Source organism: Heptranchias perlo, chromosome 3 (genome assembly GCF_035084215.1).
Source record: "Heptranchias perlo isolate sHepPer1 chromosome 3, sHepPer1.hap1, whole genome shotgun sequence".
In the NCBI taxonomy this organism is placed as follows: Eukaryota; Metazoa; Chordata; class Chondrichthyes; order Hexanchiformes; family Hexanchidae; genus Heptranchias; species Heptranchias perlo.
The window spans coordinates 106,962,132-106,984,279 of NC_090327.1; the positions used below are offsets into that span (position 1 = coordinate 106,962,132).

The 22,148-nt window shown below is 42.6% G+C and overlaps 1 protein-coding gene across 1 annotated transcript in view; it reads left to right on the top strand.

Moving 5' to 3' along the window:
- Positions 1 to 21,200, top strand: part of LOC137318871 (suppressor of cytokine signaling 6) — a 90,308-nt gene extending 69,108 nt beyond the window's left edge. Inside the window, exon 3 of the transcript XR_010961986.1 lies at positions 21,119 to 21,200. The gene's annotated coding sequence lies outside the window, so the exon portion shown is untranslated. The remainder of the gene's footprint in view (positions 1 to 21,118) is intronic.
- Positions 21,201 to 22,148: the final 948 nt, after the last annotated feature.

Consider the following 22,148-nt stretch of genomic DNA (forward strand, 5'->3'; position numbering starts at 1 on the left):
AAACAAAGCAGCATATGATTTATTTTGCCTAATGATAACTTCATAAATTAGACTTTAATTTCTGTAACTGCATCCCAGTTAACTGGATTCAACTTTATGATGAAGCTAAGAACAATGCCTGAATGTTTAACAGGTGGATACTGGTTTGTATCCATGAATTTCCCAATGAGGTGAAATATAAAACAGGGAGAGCGGGCCCCAAGAGTATAAAACTGGGAGAGCGGAGATCGAGTGTGTAAAGGAATGAGAGATGAGGTCGAGGGTATAAAGGGGCGAGAGAGGTCGAGGGTATAAAGGGGCGAGAGAGGTCGAGGGTATAAAGGGGCAAGTCTGAAACAGACAGAAAAATCAAAAAGTGACATTACACCAAAAGGAGGTGCGGCAGGGGTAAGTTACAGATAAGTATTTAGTTTATTGGTCAGTGTTTTTAGTAGTGGTTAGTTTTTTTTTTAGTGGTTAGAGTATTAGTGTTTTAGTATTAACTAAACAGTTAAATAATCTTAATGCTAAAACAAAACCAATTTTAAATAACTGTTAGTTAACATGACAGAACAGCTGGGGCCCGTCGCCTGCACATCCTGTGTCATGTGGGAACTCCAGAACACTTTTTGTGTGTCCTGGAAAACCACATGTGCAGGAAGTGCCGCCAACTGCTCGAGCTCAAGCTGAGAGTTTTTGAGGTTAAGGGGCGGCTGATGTCACTATAGTGCATACGGGAAGCTAAGAATTTCATGGATAGCACGTTTCAGAAGGTGGTCACCCCGCAGTTACAGAAAGTTCAGGGGAAGAGGGAGTGGGTGACCACCACGCAGATTAGGAGGAACAGGCAGACTGTGCAGGAGTTCCCTGGGAGTGCAGCACTCACAAACTGATATTCAGTGTTGAATACCAATGAGGGTGATGACATATTGGGGGGAGTGCAGTCAGAAGCAAATCTATGGCACTGTGGGAGACTCAGCTGCACAGCAGGGACTCAAAGTGTAGAAATGCAGTTGTTATAGGGGATTCGATAGGGGGATAGATGTGATGTGAGTTCCGAATGGTGTGTCGCCTCTCTGGTGCCAGGATAAAGGATGTCAATGAATAGGTGCATGACATTCTGCGAGGGAAAGGGGAACAGCCAGAAGTCGTGGTCCATGTTGGAACCAATGACATAGGTAGGAAATGGGTTAAGGTCCTACAGGCAGAGTTTCAGGAGTTAGGAAAAAGATTGAAGAACAGGACTTCAAAGGTGGTAATCTCTAGATTATTCCCAATGCCACGTCCTAGTGAGTACAGAAACAGGAAGAGAGTGCAGGTGAATGTGTGGCTGGAGAAGTGCAGGAGGGAGGGTTTCAGATTCCTGGGAATTGGGACCAGTTCTCAGGCAGGAGGACCTGTACAAGCCGGACAGGTTGCACCTGAACGTGGCTGAGACCAGTGACCTCGTGGGGTGGTTAACTAGTGCTGTGGGGGGAGGGTTTAAATTAATTTGGCAGGGGGAGGGGCACCAGGACGTAGCAGCAGAGAGGAGAGACGAGATGCATAGAAAATTAGGAGGGACAAACAGCAACAGCATAAAGAATAGTGTAGAAAGAGCAGGAATTAGATAGAGGAAATAAGCAAAGCTGACTAGCATGGTGTTGGAATACGTGTTAATGCGAGGAATTTTACAAATAAGGTTGACGAGCTACAGGGGGTTATGATATAGAGTCTATAACAGAGACCTGGCTTAAACATGGGCGGGAATGGGAACTAAATATTTCTGGCTACAATGTATTCAGGAGGGAAAGGGAAGGAAAACAGACAGGAGGGGGGTTGGCAGTATTGATCAAGGATAATATTACGGTTCTACGGAGGGACGATATACTAGAGGGTTCAAATACTGGTTCTATTTGGTTAGAGTTAACTATCAGAAAAGGTGCTGTTACATTGTTGGGTGTTAACTATAGACACCCAAATAGTGAGAAAGAGGAGCAAATCTATAGGCAAATTTCAGAGAAATGTAAAAATAATAGAGCAGTAATAGTCGGGGACTTCAATTGCCCTAAGATAGACTGGGGGAGAAAAAAGAGTAAAGAGCAAGGAGGGTGAAGAATTCCTAAAATGTGTACAGGAGAATGTTCTTAATCAGCATGTTTCTAGCCCAACGAGGAAGGAGTCAGTGCTGGATCTAGTTCTGGGGAATGAAGTAGGGCAAGTGGAGTGTGTTTCAGTCGGAGAACACCTGGGTAATAGTGATCATAATATAATTAGGTTTAAAGTAGTTAGGGAAAGGGGCAAAGAAAAATCAAAAATAAAAATACCCAACTGAAGAGAGTCAATTTCAGTGATTTGAGAAGGGATCTAGCACAGGTGGACTGGAAACAAAGATTGGGCAGGAAAACAGTAAATGAGCAATGGCAGGCCTTCAAGGCGGAGATGGTTCGGGTACAAACGAAGCATACTCCCATAAAGAGGAAAGATAGGGCATCTAAAGTTGTAGCTCCCTGGATGACAAAGGAAATAGAGGTTAAAATAAAACAGAAAAAGGAGGTTTATGAAAAATGTCAGGTGCAGAATACAATCGAAAACCAGGCAGAATACAGAGAGTGCAGGGGGAAATTGAAAAAAGGATGTAAGAAGGGCAAAGAGAGTATGAGAAAAGATTAGTTGGTAACATAAAAGGGAATTCAAAAATCTTTTATAAACATATAAAAAGTAAAAGGATAGTTAAAGGAATGGTGGGGCCGATTAGGGACAAAAATGGAAATCTTCTTGTGGAGGTAGAGGGCATGACTGAGGTACTGAATGAGTACTTTGCATCTGTCTTCACAAAATAAGAGGATGAAGTTAATGTTGCAGTAGAGGAGGAGGGAGTACAGATATTAGATAGGATCAAAATAGGTGGGCATCACTCAAAATTAACAAATCATCCAATCCAGATGGAATGCATCCTAGATTGCTGAGGGAAGTAACAAAGAAGATTGACAAAGGTAATGAAGGTTGTGCAATAGATGTTGTATATATGGATTTTCAAAAGACATTTGATAAAGTACCACATAATAGACTTATTTGGAAAATAGAAGCACATGGTATTAAACGTGTATATAATTGGCTAAGGGATAGGAGGCAGAGAGTAGTGTTGAACGGATGTTTTTCTGATTGGAGAGAAGTATGCAATGGAGTCATAGAATGGTTACGGCACAGAAGGAGGCCACTCGGCCCATCGAGCCTCCGCTGGCTCTCTGCAAGAGCAATCCAGCTAGTCCCACTCCCCCGCTCTTTCCTAGTAGCTGCAAATTTTTCTCCTACATGTACCTATCTAATTCTTTTTTGAAAGCCACAATTGACCGTACTTCCACCATCCTTTCAGGCAGAGCATTCCAGATCCTAACCACTTGCTGCGTAAAAAATGTTTTTCCTCATGTCGCCTTTGGTTCTTTTGCCAATCACCTTAAACCTGTGTCCTCTGGTTCGTGACCCTTCCACCAGCGGGAATAGTTTTTCTTCATTTACTCTGTCTAGACCCCTCATGATTTTAAATACCTCTATCAAATCTCCTCTCAACCTTCTCTGCTCTCAGGAGAATAATCTCAGCTTTTCCAGTCTATCTATGTAACTGAAGTCCCTCATCCCTGGAACCATTCTAGTAAATCTTTTCTGCACCCTCTTTAAGGCCTTCACATCCTTCCTGAACTGGACTTGGGTATAGGGAGTACAATTTCAAGGTTTGCGGATGATGCAAAATTTGGCAATGTAGCAAATAATGAGCAGGATAGTAGCAGACGTCAGGAGGGCATAGACATATGACAGATGTAATTTATTGTGGATAAATATGAAGTGATGCACTTTGGGAGGAACAACATGGAGAGGCAGTATAATCTAAATGGTGTTATTTTGAGGGGGTGCAAGAGCAGAGGGACCTGGGGTGCATATTTACAAATCTTTGAAAATGGCAAGGCAAGTTGATAAGGCGGTTAAGAAAGCATATAGGATACTTGGTTTTGTAAGTAGGGGTATTGAATACAAAAACAAGATTGTCATGCTAAACCTTTACAAATCACTGGTTAGGTCTCAGCTGGAGTATTGTGTACAGTTCTGGGCACCACATGTTAGGAAGGATGTCAAGGCCTTGAACGGGGTACGGAGGAGATTCACCAGGATGATTCCAGGGATGAGGGACTTCGGTTATATGGAGAGATTGGAGAAGCTGGGATTGTTCCCCTTGGAGCAGAGAAAGTTCAAGGGAAATCTAACAGGTATTCAAAGTTATGAGGAGTTTTGATAAAGTAAGTAGGGGGAAACTGTTTCCACTGGCAAGTGGGTCGGTAACCAGAGGTCACAGATTTAAAATAATTCAGGGAAGAACTGGTGGGGAAATTAGGAGAATTTTTTTCACATGTTAGGGTTGTTAAGATCTGGAATGCATTACCTGAAAGGGTGGTGGAATCAGATTCCAGAAGAACTTTCAAAAAGCAATTCAAGTACCTGAAGAGGACTAATTTGCAGAGTCATGGAGAAAAAGCTGGGGTGTGGGCCTAAATTGCACAGCTCTTTCAAAAGAGTTGGCACAGGCATGACGGGCCGAGTGGCTTCCTTCTGTGCTGTAAGAGTCTGTGATTCTAGGTGCTGACCTCAGACATGGTACCTGGGAGAAGGCAGCTCCCTATTTGAAGGAAGGGAAAAGCTGAGACCACCTCAATGTAGCTTGCTCCTGTATACCTTCTCGTAGTTACTGAGCAACAGAAACTTAGGATCAGACGCTTGACTTCAATCTTTCTTGAAGGCAGAAAGAGCTTGCATTCATATAGCACCTTTTACATCTCCAAGAAGTCCCAAAGCATTTTACAATCAATTTATGTATTAATGTTGGGGAGCAGTCAACTTTTTTATGATGGCAAAGATACAATGAACAAGAGGAGGAAAAATGAGTGAAGAACAATATTCATTCTACAATCTAGAATAAGAATTAAAAAGAAAATAAAGGCAAAAAATGCCTATCCTACATTATAACTGATATTGTGCAAATGTTTCTCGTTAAAACAGCACCCCACATCCTTCCTGTGGGTCACTTGCTCAAAAGAGCAGGTTATAATATGGTGGGAATGAAGCGGAATAGGCGGGGGTAAGTGACTCCTGTTATTTTAACTGACCCCCCCCCCCCCCCCGACCCCACCACCAGCCTAGTTTCTGCCAGTGGGGGCAGTTAAAATCAGGGCCTTTGTTTCAGGTTTCTCTGTCCCCTGGCCATTATAGTTGGAGTAGCTTAATTTTATTGTATGCTTGTAAGATGGGAGATTGGTATGCTCAAAATTCAATTACCTGTAGTTGTGCATTTTTCTTTTTGTGTTCTGAAGATTCATTTATGGTCATATTACGGAGACTGTGACTGACTTTTTATCTAAGCCTCTCCTAAAACTGTTGGCAGAAGTGTTGAGCTTGTTATACACATCCTTATTTAACAATTCTTCCTGTTGATGGCTATTTGTTTGTCCATTTTATATGATCCAGCAAGCTCTGAATTCATACTTTGCGTTGCACAATATGAATTTTCACTTTCCCACTGTAGGCTCCCGTGGTTCCTTCACTTGCTGTTACATCTAAGTGTCTGAAGAAGAGAAAGATGGCAAAGGCTAAAAAGCCCCGCTGCCTCTCTATAGTGAGAACTGTTGCTAAACTGATGTCAAAGTAAGTTTTTCATTCACACCAAACTAATTACATTGTAAAAACTCGGCTGTTTAAATATGATGGTGCCAATGATGTAGGAAAATAGCTTGGCATAAGCTACTGCAAACATTTTTAAATGTGTATTTTTAAAAAATTGCTGATGTAATTAGAATCCTCTCACAGCAAAGCTCTAATTTTTCTTTTTTTGTTGAATGCACTCTCTGATATTATGGGTGTAATGGTGGTGATATATGGGCCAAAGGAATAAAGTCAGGCCTGAAGGCTTTGTAGCACAGAATAAGCTAAGCCGAAGTGTTCACGATCCACCTGACACAGTTTCATAATAACGTTGTTTGGCAGAAAATATTGGTAGGAAATGTTGCCATGATTAACTGCAGTTTTTCATAGTCTTGCAGGAATGTTCTTTTGGTGCACACAATGTGCCATGTAGAAGTTATCTAAACCATCTTTTCGAAACTGATGAGAAAAGGAGATGCTGATGCAAGGAGGAAAGCTTGTTCAGCTGGTCAACGCCCATGAGTATGAGCAACAGTAAAACACTCAGCATGAGAATTACGTTACAGTGCCAAAGGAAATAGAAATGTCATGAGCAGCTAATCAAAAATCTCTTTAACTGATCTGTCAGAAGTTGAGTAATATAATTGACTGTGTAGGTTGATGAGATTCTGTCTGAGGTGGAAAACTTGCAGCAGAATTGTGTTGATGCTTTTCTCAGAGGGGAAAAAAATCATTTAACTGTTACGTAAGTTTGGATTTCAAGACTGCAGAGGAGGAAAATGAACAGTCCTAGTATTAGCAGCTGTTGAAAATCTACCAGCCTGACCAATGTTCAACACCAGCACTGTACTGCACTGTAAGATGTCATTGACAAATGTACTTTATAAAATTCTTATCTGTGTAAATGAAGAAAAACAACCTACTTATTCACACAGAAATACAGCTTTTACTTTATTAAAAATAATTGTTTTAGCAATTAACTCTGGGATTTATATTTTTCCAATGCAGGAAAAAGAATGTTCTGCATTTGTTCATTTTGGTAAACAAAATACTTGGCTGGACCACTGGCATTGATATATCCCAGTGAAACAGGAATTATTTGTGAAAAAGAGAACATTAAAATCAGTGCTGTTTCAAATAGTCACCAATAATTGTATTTTAGTGTTTCTTTCCAGAAAGTTTGAACTCAGATGAAATTTTTAAGATGATTTATTTGTAGATGGTGGAGAGGCTTTAAGGGGTCAGGAGGTGAGTCACTCATCAGAGTATCCAGTCTTTGCTTACCTCTTGTAACCACAATCCTAATATGACTGATCCAGTTAAGTTTCTGGTTAATGGTGACCCACAGGATTTTTGTCATGGGGGACTTAGCGATTTTGATGCTGTTGAAGGTCAGGAGGAGATGGTTTTTGGTGGTGGTAGTCATAGCCTGGCACTTAGATAGCATGAATAGCCCAATTCCTGACCTTGTGATGGAGGGTATGTCATTGTGAAGCAGCTGAAGATGGTTTGTCATGGATACTGCTCTGAGGAACTCCAGCAGCAATGTCCTGGAGCTGTGATGATTGGACTCTGACAAATACAGTCATTTTTCTGTGTGTCAGGTCTGATTCCAAGTGCTGGTGTGTTTTCCCATTGACCCCCGTGGACTTCACTGTCGCAAAAGCTCCTTGGTGCTATACTTAGTCGAACGCTGCCTCAATGTTGAGGGCAGCTACTCTCTCCTTTTCTTTGGCATTCAGCTCTTGTATCAAGGCTGTGATGAGGTCAGGAGCTGACTGGTTCTAGTGGAACCCAAATGGTGAGCAAATGTCATTTTATGGCACTTAATTATGCCTTACCTAACTGAGGAATAGGAGGAGGTCAATAGGGCAGAAATTGGGCAGGCTAGATTTATCCTTTTTGTGGATAGGATGGACCAGAGTAATATCCCACATTGTTGGGGAAATGCCAATGTGATAGCTACACTGGAATAGCTTGGCTAGGGAACCAGCTAGCTCTAGTAGGTGGGTCTTCAGCACTACAGCTGGGATAATATCCGTGCCCACTGTCGCTGTTACATCCAGTGCAGTCAGCTGCTGCTTAATGTCATGTGGAGTGAACTAAATTGGCTGGACATTGGCATCTATGATGGTGGGGACCTTGAAAGGAGGCTGAGGGGGATTGTTCACTTGGTACTTTTGCTGAAGATGCTTGCAAATACATCAGTTTTGTCTCTTGCGCTCACATGCTGGTTCTGCCATTGCCTGTTCATGGAACCTCCTTCTCCTGTTGTCTGATTGTGCACCACCATTCTTGACCGGATGTGATAATACAGAGCTTTGCTCTGATCTGTTGGTTGTGGGACCACTTAGCTCTGTCTGTACCCCGTTGCTTTTGGTGTTTAGCATGCAGGTAACCCAATGTTGTAGTTTCACGAGGTTGGTGCCTCATTATAAGTTAAGCCTTGCATTGCTTCTGGTATGCCCTTCTACATTCCAGATTGAATCATAGTTGTTTTCCTGGCTTGATGGAAATGGAGGGATGTGCTGGGCCATTAGGTTACAGATTCTGTTGCTTTACAACTCTGTTGCTGCTGAAGGCCCACATCACCTCATAGATGGCCAAATCTATGTTGCTAGATCTGTCCTTAGTCTGTCCCATTTAGAATGGTGATAGTGTCACACTACAAATTGGAGGGTGTCCTCATTGTGAAGATGAGACATTTTCTTCACTTCAGGGGGCAGTAGGTGGTAACCGTTAGAAAGTTTCCACAGCCTTATTTGAACTGAAGCCATTATAGTTCATGGGGTCCAGTGTCAATGCTGAGAACTCCCAGGTCCATGTCCACCCAACTGTATACACTATGCTCCCACCTCTGGGAAAGGACATACCCAGGGATGGAGGAGTCTGGGATGTTGGCTGATTGATACGATTCTGTAAGTACGATTATGTTGAGCTGTTGACTGCTCTTCCAACTTGGACGCCAGTTGGCAAGAAGGACTTTTCAGGGTATATTGGACTGATGTTCCATGAGTCTCGTCCTGATCCAATGCCTGGGTTGTTGCCAGTAGGCCCGTCTGATATTTCTCGATGTTCTGTTTTGTAGCGGTTGTTTTGCATTAAGACATTAGAACATTAAGGGTTAACCACATGTTACAATACTGGAGCTATGTGTAGGCCAGATGGATAGGTTTTTACAACAACCTAGCAGCTGTCATGGTAATTTTCCATTTACCAGATTTATTGAATTCAATTTCACAACCTGCCACGATGGGACTTGAACTCATGATTTCTGGGTTGCTTATTCAGCAGCAGAACCATTAGGCTACCACACCTTGGACTCACTTAATGTGAGGTTAGAAGAGTATCGCAATTTTGTGCCTGCTTTGATGAAAATATCGGCACAATATAATCAGCAGATGATTGGGTGCAATCTTGAAGCATTCAAGCATTTGCAGTCACGTAAAGAGTAATCCATTGATCATGGAGCACATTGATCCAGCAAGCATAACCCTTGACCCTGACTGAAGGCAGTGATAGTAAGAAGAAAATCAAGCTCCACTATGATGAATGTATTAGATTCATTTATTCCATTGATTACAAAATGTGCTGACATTGTCTTCAACAGAAGCCTTAACATATATTCATATAAAAAGTTCCGTGTCTGTAATATTTTATGATTTTAGTGAGCTTCTGACATTACTGATTGTTCTATGCTAACCAGATGACATCAGATAGTTCATGAAAAGTACCTCCCCTCCCCTGTTGTTCCTCCATCCCAAACATTTTACCTATTGTGTCTAGTTCTTTTGTTTTTCTCTTTCTCTCTCTCTCTCACCCATCATCTTTATTTCTCGCTGCCTCTCTCTCCCCCTCTCCCCCTCTCTCCCCTCTCTGTCCCTCCCCCTCTCTACACACTCCAAGTACTCTAACCCCCTCACTGACCCAAATGCAGCAGAGCAACCACCATTATGAGTGCAGTCGCTAACTTTCCACTTTATCTGGCGTGTGATTGAGTGTATCAACCAGCTCCTCACCTAATAAATCTCTTCTGCACCCTCTCTAAGATCTTGACATCCTTCCTAAAGTATGGTGCCAAGAATTGGGCACAATATTCCAGCTGGGGCCTAACCAGTGTTTTATAAAGGTTTATCATAATTTCCTTGCTTTTGTACTCTATGCCTCTATTTATAAAGCCAATGGTCCCGTATAACTTTTTAACATCCTTCTCAACTTGTCCAGCCACCTTCAAAGATTTGTGTACGTACGCCCCCAGGTCTCTCTGCTCCTGCACCCTTTAAAATTGTACCATTAGTTTATATTGTCTCTCTTCATTCTTCCTACCAAAATGTTTCACTTCACACTGCTTTGCATTAAATTTCATCTGCCATGTGTCTGCCCGTTTCACCAGTCTGTGTCCTCCTGAAGTCTGTTACCATCCTCCTCACTGTTTACTACATTTCTGAGTTTCGTGTCATCTGCAAACTTTGAAGTTATGCCCTGTATACCCAAGTCCAGGTCATTAATATATATATAAAAAAGAGCAGTGGTCCTAACACCGACCCCTGGGGAACACCACTGCACATTTCCCTCCAGTTTCAAAAAACAACTGTTCACCACTATTCCCTGCTTTCTTTCCCTTAGCCAATTTTGTATCCACGCAGCCAGTGCCCCTTTAATTTTATGGGCTTCAATTTTGCTAACAAGTCTATTATTTGGTATTTTATCAAACGCCTGATGAAAGTCCATATGCACTTCATCAACCCTCTCTGTTACTTCATCAAGAACTCAATTGAATTAGGCAAACACGATTTGCCTTTAACAAATGCATGCCGGCTTTCATTTATTAACCCATATTTTTCCAAGTGCCAATTAAGTTTGTCCCAGATTATTGTCTCTAAAAGTTTTCCCACCACCGACGATAGGCTGACTGACAATAGTTGCTGGGTTTACTCCTCCCCTTTTATGAACAATAGTGTAACATTTGCAATCCTCCAATCCTCTGGCACCACTCACATATGAAGGAGGATTGGAAGATCGTGGCCAGAGCCTCTGCAATTTCCACCCTTACTTTCCTCGGCAACCTAGGATGCATCCTATCCGGACCGGGTGACTTTTCTACTTTGAGTGCTGTCAACCTTTTAAGTATCTCCTCTTTATCTATTTTTATCCTATCTAATTTCTCTGTTTCCTCCTCCTTTACTGTGAAATTGGCAGCATCCTCTAGTGAAGACAAATGCGAAGTATTCATTTAGTACTTCAGCCGTGCCCTCTGCCTCCACAAGATGATCACCTTTTTGATCCTTAATTAGCCTACCCTTCCTTTGACTACCCTTTTACTATTTATATGTTTATAAAAGACTTCTGTGTTCCCTTTTATTTTACCCGAGAACTATTCTCATACACTCCCTTTGCCCCTCTTATTTTCTTTTTCAGTTCTCCCCTGTACTTTCTGTAATCAGCTTGATTCTCCACTGAATTATGAACCTAACATTTATCATAAGCCTCCTTCTTCTGATTTATTTTAATCTCTATATCTTTAGTCATCCAGGAAGCTCTAGCTTTGGATGCCCTTCCTTTCCACCTCATGGGAATATGTCTAATCTGTACCTGAACTATTTCATCTTTGAAAGCCTCCTAATGCTCATTTACTGGTTTACCTGCCAATTTTTGATTCCAATCCATCTGGGCCAAATCCCTTTCCAATTCACTGAAATTTTCCCTCTTCCAGTTGATTATTTTCATATTTGATTTCTCCTTGTCCTTTTCCATAACTATTCTAAACCTAATGATAGTGTGATCACTGTTTCCCAAATGCTCCCCCTACTGAAACATGATCCATTTCATTCCCCAGAACTAGATCCAGCACTGCTTCCTTCCTCATTGGCTGGAAACATACTGACCAAGAAAGTTCCCTTGCAAACATTTCAGGAATTCCTTTCCTTTACACTATTATTTTCCCAGTCTATATTAGGATAATTGAATTCCCCCATTATCACTACTCCTAAAGTTCTTGAATCTTTCTGCAATTTTCCTGCAAATTTGTTCCTCTATCTCCTTACCACTATTTGGTGGCCTATAGTATACACCCAACAGCATAATAGCTCCTCTATTATTCCTCAATTCCAACCAAATAGGTTTTGTCTTTGAACCCGCAAGTACATCATCCCTTCCTAGCGCTGTGACAGTATCTTTGATCAATACTGCCACCAACCCAACCCACCCCACCCCTCCTTTCTTCCCTTCCCTATCTTTCCTGAATACATTGTAGCCAGGAATATTAAGTACCCATTCATCCCCTTGTTTGAGCCAGGTGTCTGTTATTGCTACTATGTCATAATCCCATGTGGCTACTTGTGCCTGCAGCTCACCAACCTTATTTAACATGCTCTGTGCATTTATACACGTGCACTCCAAACCCATCTTTTGTATCTTCTGAATCTTCCTATTTCTGAGCTACTCTTTTTATTCTAATGCTGTTTGTCTCTCCCAATCCTCTGCACCTTGTATCTCCTCTCTAATGCTTCATCCTGATACCCCTCTCCCTGCCAAATTAGTTTAAAAGCTCCCCCACAGCACAAGTTAACCTCCCTGCGAGGTTGGTCACAGCCTTGTTGAGGTGCAACCCATCCATTTTGTTCAGGTTTCTCCTGCTTGGAAACTGAACCCAGTGCCCCTGGAATCTGAAGCCCTCCCTCCTGTTCCATTTCTCCAGCCATGTGTTAACCTCTCTTATCTTACTGCTCCTATACTCACTAGCACGTGGCACTGGGAGTAATCTAGTGATTACTACCTTTTGAGGTCCTGCACTTTAACTTCCTCCCTAGCTCCTGAAACTCTGCCTGTCGGATCTCAACTCTTTTCTTCCCTATGTTATTGGTTCCAACATAGACCTCGACTTCTGGCTGTTCTCTTTCCCCCCGCAAAATGTTCTGCACCCTCTCTGTGATGTCCTTTACCCTGGTACCAGGGAGGCCACACACCATGCGAGAATCACATCGGTGGTTGCAGAAACGCCAGTCTATCCCTCTAACTATCGAATCCCCTATGACCACTGCATTTCTACACTTTGCTGTGGCCCCCGTGCAGTCCTTTACCCCACAGTGCCATGGATTTGCTCTGGACTGCACTCTCCCGAGGTGCTGTCACCCTCCCCGATATTCAGCACTAAAAACCGTTTTGTGAGCCCCACATTCCTGGAAGATTCCTGCACTGCCTGCTTCTTCTTCCTACCCTGCCGGATGGCCACCCACTTGCTATCCCCCTGAACTCTCTGTGGCTGCAGGGTGGCCACCTCCTGGAATGTGCGATCCAGGACTTTCTCAGTCACCTGTATGCCCTGCAGTGATTCCAGCCACTCATCAAGCTCAGAAACCCTGAGCTCGAGCTCGAGCAGCTGGAGGCACTTCCTGCACGTGTGGTTATCCAGAACACACGAGGGTCCTGGAGTTCCCACATGGCACCGAAATTGCAGGCAAAGGGTTTCAGCTGTCCCCTCATTTTACTTAAAAGTCTATCTACTTCTGTTATATATCTTTTTTTATATATATATATCATGTTACATTTTTGTTTGAGTTTAGTATCCCTTTAACTCCTATTTATTATTTATGTATATCAGATTTTGATTTAATGCAATTTGGATCCCATTAATGTTGGTATCCTCCACTTAGTTAACTTTATCCCCTTAAATCTAATTAATTACTCTGATTATTTACCAAATTCCCATTTTAAATTCCTCACTGTTTAGGAACTCACTCCGTTCAGCAAATTCACCCAACTCTCTGCTCACCAAGCTCTTTGTTCAAGTTTGTGAAGAGTTGTAATAAAGGACAGATGAACATACTGACATTTTGTTAAAGGTTATGAATGAGCAATGTAATCTACTGCAGCTGCAGAGGCACAACGCAAAGTGAGTATTTTATGGAAGCTTAGACTCTGCATAAGTGAGGATTATGAATGCAAAGAATATCAGTAGAGGAGTGACAGCAGTGAATAGTACTGGTGTTCTTTGACCTCAAGCATGGCCATAGCTGGCATTGTTGGGCATATCGTGGTGGAGAACAGAAGCAGGTGGTGTGGGACTTCAGATGCATGGAAGACTAAGACTCTCAGCAAGAATTACCCTGGGCAAAGGGTCTATCACAATAGAGACATCTACATGGATATGCTGGAAGTGCAGTGATTGACAAGGGTCTCATTCTCCAGGGATGTGGTCACTCAAGTGTGAAACCTGGGGCATGATTTTAGCTCATAGCCAGGAACCCCGTGCATCTGTAGTTATTCACGTGGGGAACCCAGAAGCCAAATGACTGCGTCGCAATCCTGAGGGAAAGGAGCCATAAAATGGAGAGGGGAAGGGAAGAAGAGAGAGATCGTGGACCGTGGAAGAAATTAGAGAGGTGGGGGGATGTGGAAGACATCAGGTGGGTCTTGAAGAAGATCGGGGGTGGGGGACAGCAGCCAATCATGGGGGTCAACATACAGGTGCAGCAGGTAATCTGGAAGGCAAATGGAATATTGGCCTTTATTTCTAGGTGGGTGAAGTATAAAAGCAGGGAAGTCATGCTACAACTGTAAAGGGTGCTGGTGAGACCACACCTGGAGTACTGCGTACAGTTCTGGTGCCCTTATTTAAGGAAGGACATACTTGCATTGGAGGCAGTTCAGAGAAGGTTCACTCGGTTGATTCCGGGTATGGAAGGATTGTCTTATGAGGAAAGATTGAACAGGTTGGGTCTATACTCATTGGAGTTTAGAAGAATGAGAGGAGATCTTATTGAAACATGCAAGATTCTGAGGGAACTCGATAGGGTAGTTGCTGAGAGGATGTTACCTCTTATGGTCTTATGGGTCCGATCACACCAGGTGAGCTTGTTGGGCCTGGATGAAGCACTCCTGCTACTCTGGGCCCACAAGCAATGCAATAAAGGCACTTATCTCACGGATCAGGCCCTTCCACCTGCTTTCACCTGACATGAATCAGAAATGATGGGAAACCCGAACAGGTAAGGTTAAATTTGTTTCACATTTCTAATCCACAAAAAATGAAGTGCCTTAACTATCACAATAAGGTACATTGCCCCTTTAAGTATCGGCCCGCCAGCTTTAAGTGGGGCTGGGACTTCCGGGTTTCTGTTCTGTGCGTGCATCCAAACGTGCCTGGGTTAAACCCGGAAGTGGCCGCTTTGGAGCCGGGATATGATCCTGCTCCAAAAATCAACTATTTTTACTGCCCACCTGTCCCCGACCCACCTGTTCTTGGGGGTTAATATTACCACCCTGATCTCTGAAGACTTCCAGACACTGTAATCTATCTGCAATACACTATCAGTTGGATATAAATGTCCCCATGGCAGAAGAGCGGGGAGTTTCTAGTGTCCTGGCCAACATTCTATGTGCCAACACCATTAAAACAAATTACCTGGTCATTCGTTCACTAGCTGTTTGTGGGGCCTTGCTGTGTGCTAATTCACTGCCACATTCCCAAAAAATAAAGCAGTGAATCACTTCAATGGTAATCTGTTGATTGTAAGGCACCTTGGGAAATCCTGGAGATATGATAAGGCGTTATATAAATGTAAATTCTTTTTTCTTGGTTAGCATATCCATTAAAAGCTTTTACACACTAAGGATTTTCAGATGCTAGGTTGTTATTAATATAAAAGTTTTGTTTTACTGCAGTTCTGGCTCAGAAAATATACTGGTTTGTTTACCCTTTATTAAGTCTTGTTTCTGTGATGTAGTGCTGTAAAATCACTTATCAATTGAATTGCAGAACAAGAGACCACTGTTCCTTTAATCAATCATCTGATTACAACACTGAGCACTGTCCACTAACTAATCAGCTGTTTCTGCCAATGCCTTTTCCTGAGATGATCACCACTAAAGATCTGAGAATTCATGCTCACATATTATACACCCGTGTTTCAAAATGGCATAACCTGCCGCTCATTGTGAGCAATACCATGAGAGGTCAACTAGAAATGATTTGCAAACAGTTCTGGAGTAACACCCCTGTGATGCAAAAGAGAGACTGCGCTTACTGCTTCGTCTTTCAAACATTTAAGCCTTTCAAATCTCATGTCGAAAGGACAATGTTTCCTAAATGTTGAGCTGTTTTTGCTCTAAAACAACATTTAGCCAAGGGAAAAGGGCACTGCTTCTTGTACTTTGACCTCAGTATACTTTTAAACTCTTGAAGTTTTCTTTTGTATTGCTTTATTTCTTAGCTGATGGTTAGGTGAGATATGAAACCCAAGGAACCACAAATAGAGTTGGATGCTCTGGTAAGAGACTGTTTTAGAAAAAAAAACTCTCTTGTAGTGCTGCGGAAAAACGTTGTCTGGGTGTTTTACTACGGTTGCTTCCTCTAAGAAAGTGCAAGGCACTTATCAACCTAGGAAGAACTCATTTTGTGGGTTTAAATTGATTAAAAGCTTAGGTGTGAAGCATCATGACAATAAGAAGTTGTAAGATTCATACCTATTGAGTACAGGTTATATTTTTAACTAATTGGAAAAGATTACCAGTGAATTGTAAATGCAGTAGTATTCTCAAGCACTTGCATCTGCAATACTTTTATATTGAGATACGTTAAGCTTTATTGTGCTCACTTGAAGTGTTTAATGATTGATTCTCTATCAATACATATTTCACATTTCAGTTACATTCTATGTGTCAGAAGCTCCATTACAATTGTTTTAGCTATGACATTGGTGCTGATTTTCCCCTCCTTTTCCCCCATGCACTGGGCGTCAGATAGGTGCAGTATTCTGGGGGTAAGCTGCGCTTGTGTAGGGGTATAATTACCCAAATATCCTGCCTCCGGGCCAATAACATAGCCTGTGGGGAGGGCCTGTTCTCTGGTAGGGCATTGAGTTGAGACAGAAGACAGAAACAGAAGTGCAACTACAAGTGTAAGTAAGAAAGAAAGAATTTGCCTTTCGTGACCTTAGGACATCCCAAAGTGCTTTATAGCCAATAAAGTACTTTAGAAGTGTATTCATTGCTGTAATGAGGGGAAACGCTGAAGCCAATTTGCGCACAGCAAGGTGCCACAAAAAGCGACGAGATAAATGACTAGATAATCTTTCTTCATTGGAGATGCTGGTTGATGAATATACGTTAACTAGAGAACTGGGTGAACGCCCCTGCTCCTCTTCAAATAGTGCCAAGGGATCTTTTGTGTCCACCTGAGAAGGCAGACTGGGTCTGGGTTTAACATCTCATCCGAAAGACGGCATCTCTGACAGTACAGCACGCCAGTGTCAGACTAGATTATGTGCTCAAGTATATTGGATGGGTATTAAGTCCATGACTTTCTGACTCGGAGGTGAGAGTGCTACTACTGAGCCAAGGGCCTGAAGCTGATGCTGGGGAAGATAGATGAAAAAGCTTACCTGCAACCAATGTTTTATTTTTGACATTTTGGAGCCATTTTAAATATAACTAACATCATGTGAAGGAGGGAATAAAATAATATTTGGCTTCGTTGTTTAGTTCTGTCTCTGAAGAAGATTTCTTGTACAGTGACTGTTGGGTGTCTTGAACTATGAAAATATGATACTGAAGGCTGTTATCCAATGGTTCCGGTGACCAGAGTTTTTAAAGTGCGTGTCCATATTATTAGATAAAGTGGTCATTTTTGTTCAAACTTGCATTTGAAATGCTAGGAAATTCATAAATAGTAGAATGGCAATATCCCATGCCAGACGATCAGAGACTCCAGGCACAAGGCAGCCAGTTATTCAAATCTGTTAGAGCTGGAGAATGAGTTTTGCCAGTTTTCAGCTAGACCAGAAAGCGATGTGTTGCTGCAATGGGACACCCCATCTTAATGGGACAGAACAATATAGTTACTCACCCAGCTCCACCTACAAGTGGTAGTTATGGAAATGTTTGTGGCTCAGATGTTCCAACTCTCCAAGCTGAAACCAAGGACATGATCTCAATGCCTAAGGGACTTGAGTTGTGCTTGGAATGTTGGTCCTGGTGATTTGAACGGGGGGGTGGCGGGGAAAGGTAACACACTGGTGCTATTCCACAGATTAAACAAGTCCAGGTAATTTTTGTGTATTCTCATCCTACTTTCCCCCTTCCTGGAGAAGGATTGTCCATTATGTAACCAATATTCAGGGACATAAGTTGCACAATACTCAGTCTGGTGATTGAATGACAGATTTTACACTTGTATGACAAATGTGGGCTATTGTATGTCAGATCAGGTAAGATCCAAGAGTATAATATCCCAAGACGAGAACAGAAGTCTTTGATTTCATGTGCATAAGAAGCAGTTGAACTCAACAGCCTTTTAATCTGATGAATGAGCCAAGTGTCACTGTGTGTGGGGAGAGACCCTCCATGACTTCCACTTCAAATCTCATTCTAACTTTAACCCATTCCTTGAGTCCTAGTCCCTCTTTGTCCTGATCCTTTTAAGTGTGCACCATCTAAAGCGTCTATCACTTACTTGCCTCTGGCTATTAGGGAGCCTAATCACATTGGGGAATCAGGGGTTACACAGAACTAATTTTTCTAAATTACATTTGCAAATTCTCCTAGGATGAATGTTTGCACTGTGGCAGAAACCTAAGTTGGACAAGGATCCAGAGAGGGATAAGGAAATGAATCAGACAATTAAAGAACATGTCCAAAATAAACAAAACGTTCCATTTATGCTGAAGAGGTTGAACCTGCCATCAACCCCACTATATCCACCCATTACTGTTTTTCTTTTGCCTCTGAATCTCAAAGTTCCATTTAATACGTCTATTAAATAAGACCCACCTACTTCTATCTGAAATTAAAATCTGTATTCAATTAATTTTTTTCAGTGGGGGGAAGAGAGGAAAGGCATATTCCCAGAGGAAAAACTGCAACGTAGAAACAATGGTGCTGGTTTGTCTCCTAACTTTATTTTTCAGCTGTTGCGCCCTGAAGTAGGAAGCGGTGATGAATAAGATAATATTTTTTCATTAACATTTAAATTACAGCACAAGAAGACGCAGTTGATTCTTTTATTTTTAAAAAAAGACAAAACATGGCATTGATTCAAGACTCTTGTCACAATCCTATTCCGTCTCTTTCAATCCCACAGTTTCTTTATGCTTCTTGGGGTACAATCCAACTTGTTCTCATGGTGCAGAACCCACCATCTTGATAAGACGATGTAGATGATCTGCTTAATGCAAGTAAGAAAAGGGGTTAAATTCGATAATCCCCGAATCTGGGAGCAGGGGTCGCCGTGCCCGCTCGTTGAGCTGCAGGCAGCACGTGAGATTTGTGCTGCCTGGTTATTTACCTAATATCTGTGAGCAGCCAGGACTAACTGTACTGTTGAGTGGCTGCTTACCAGCGAGGGGGCCCCAATATTGTCCGAGTGGCTAACACCTCTTATTTACAAAATATAAGATACGGGTCTGCACGGAGTCTGAACAGAGATCGGACGTTGCACACGATGCAGGTCCCGTCCCTATGTTTACAAACTGTTGAGTTATGTTAAAACATTGAATAAAGGTTGCACAATACTAAATACCACATCCTCCAATCTACACACCAGACCTCACCAATCTGAGTTTGTACCAGGTCTGCGAGAGAGCGTGCATCAAGGTTTTCTGATGATGCACTGGAGGCCTTGGTATAAGAGGTGGACAGAAGGAGGGGCATCCTATAGCCACAGGGGCCAAGAGGTCCTCCAGACATATGCTCAAGAGGCTGTAGGGGATGACGTCAATACCAGACGCATAGCACCACAAACATGGATGCAGTTCAGGAAGAAGTTCAATGCTTTGACATGAGTGGTCAAGGTGAGTGAGGACAACTGTCAAGTGGCATCTCCTACCATCTGTACCACTAGCCGCAGCCACTGCTCCACGCACTACACTACACCCACCCCCCCGCCCCCACCAAATCACTCACATACCAATAAACTCTTTCAATCAGTACTCAACTCTTCCGATCAGGTGTTTCGTCATACATTAAAGCTGTTGCAAGCCGCACACCCATGACTCACAGGTCACACACACTGGCAGCTATTCAACCATAACAGGCACATCACTCAAACATCTAACAGGACACTCACCGACACACGACCCACTTTCTTGCGGGAGAAGGTGGTGCATAACATGCTGCCCTCTCTCAGGATGACATCATTCCTGTCCCACCCCTGCCATTCTGCCAGTGCCCTTGCTGTTGCCTGTCAGTTAGCCAGCCCAATCCCTGTAGAGTATTGAAACTTTATTATAGGAACATCGGAAGATAGGAACAAGAGTAGGCCATTTGGCCCCTCGAGCCTGTTCCGCCAGTCAGTGGGATCATGGTTGATCTGTGACCTAACTCCATATCCCTTAATGCCTTTAGTTAATAAAAATCTATCAATCTCAGATTTAAAATTAACAATTGAGCTAGCATCAACTGCCATTTGCAGAAGATCGTTCCAAACCCTTTGCATGTAGAAGCGTTTCCTAACTTCACTCTTGCAAGACGTGGCTCTAATTTGTAGGCTATGTCCTCTCGTCCTAGTATTCAAGTATAGTAGACCTCCAAAAACAGGTACAAATGCACCAGCAGCCAGAAGCAATAATCCAGCAACTAACCAGTAAATCCTTCATGATCTCTTTAATTAGCGTGGGTGGGAGGTCTTTCATACTGTATACGACCTGTTCAGCTGTGCGAGGTTAAGACAATGCCTTGGCTGGAGCGTTGAGTTCCAAAATCGTATCTGTCCCTTTAAATCAGCATTGCACACCGATCTAATGCATATTTTCCTTACTTTATATGCTGCTGGCATTCATTATCTGCGCATGCGCAAATGCCTTTACTAAGATGGCGTCTGGCTAGAAGTGTGTGTGTGCATTCCGGACACCATTTTCAGTTGTTAGGAGGCGGCGTAGCGCCTACAAAATGGGCACCACACAGCCCAATTTATAGCCCGGGGGTGTCTGATGTGCAACTATTGTAAGAATTCTGGGAATTCCACCTTTTCTCTGAGGGTGTAAAACTTTGGCCATTGACCAAAATCCTAAGATGGAAGGATAGGTGAGAGGTCACCAGACGAATCAACAACACACACACGAATGTGGGAGAATTACTGCTTCAGACATGTCTCTGTTTTAATGCAAAACCTACAGCAGGTGGTCAGTACTCAGCATTAATTCGAGAGGCAGTCGGCCTTTGAGAGAGGCAACTGCTCCAGCCATAGTGGGGCCATGTCTTTGTTTTAAAGAAAAAACGATCAACACCTAGGACGTTGGATACAAAAGAAGCCTTATGTGGCAAATGCTCAACAAATCGGAATGAATTCGTACAACAATGACCCATCGAGAGAAGCAATTGCAACTTGATGAGAGACCATCAAAACCCATCAAAGATTCTTAAGGACTTTGTAGGATCTGTTTAAACAGGCATGGAAGTGTCTCATTTAAGTGACGAAGACCATTGTAAGAGAGGGGTATATAAGCAGAAGCTCGAAACCCCTCTCCTTGTTTTGCAGCCTTGCTTTTGCTGTCTCTTGGTTTGCGCTCTCCAGGGAGGAGAGCATCTTCCAACGAACCCTACGTGAGAGATCCGGTCAGCCAGACCTGCAAGTGCAAAGGATTGGTGAGCCTCGACCATACGTGTGTGTGTGTGTGATAAGGTCCCCACCAACCTCTTGGTTTAGCGGGATAAAGTACTGTAGTGGGTGTGTGTAACTCATTGTACTGTGTAGGACCGTTTTTGTCGTTATTTTCTTTGTGTTGACGGTATAACAAAACCAACATTCCAATTCAATTCAAACACCGAGTTTGTGTGTTCTCTGTACTATTTGGCTACGCGATCCATCACCGGGTGTATTAGCATAAGTCCCGTTTTCCTGAACCCGCGATCCGTGAGGTATAAGTGTTCCTTGGCTAGACCGGGGACCAGATATCTGCACCGATCAATAGGGTGAGAACAACCCCAAACACCCCACACTATATTAAAATGATTAGTTGAGGAACACCTTGATTTGCCTTCTTAGTAAATCTTTTTTCAGCTGTGCCATCTGATGTTGGCTCTGCCTATTTCCAATGTCTTTGTTTCAATTGCATGAGGTTATGGTTTTAACAGTAGGATGTTAAGTAGGGGGATAATAGAGTTGACTCTCTTCCAGTTTCTACTTTGCCAAGCCTTCCTGGAATACAACGAAACACCAGCACAACCTTACCCACTAAGACTGCCAGAGAACATGAAGCACATTCTAGGCACTCGACTGCTAAGCAGGATGCACATGCTTATTCTCTCCTCCATTCAAATGCTCCCATTACTCCATACCAGTTAAACCCACAGTTAGCACAAACAAATGCCCAGAACTAGATCACAAAGAATCATCTCGCCTCCTATTTCCCCACCACCAGGGACACAAATTAAAGCACATATCAGTAGGATACAGCTTTTCTTCTCTACATTACAACAGTGACTACACTTCAACGGTATTTAATTTGCTGTAAAGTGCTTTGTGACGTCTTGAGGTCATGAAAGGCGCTAGATAAATGCAAGTCTTT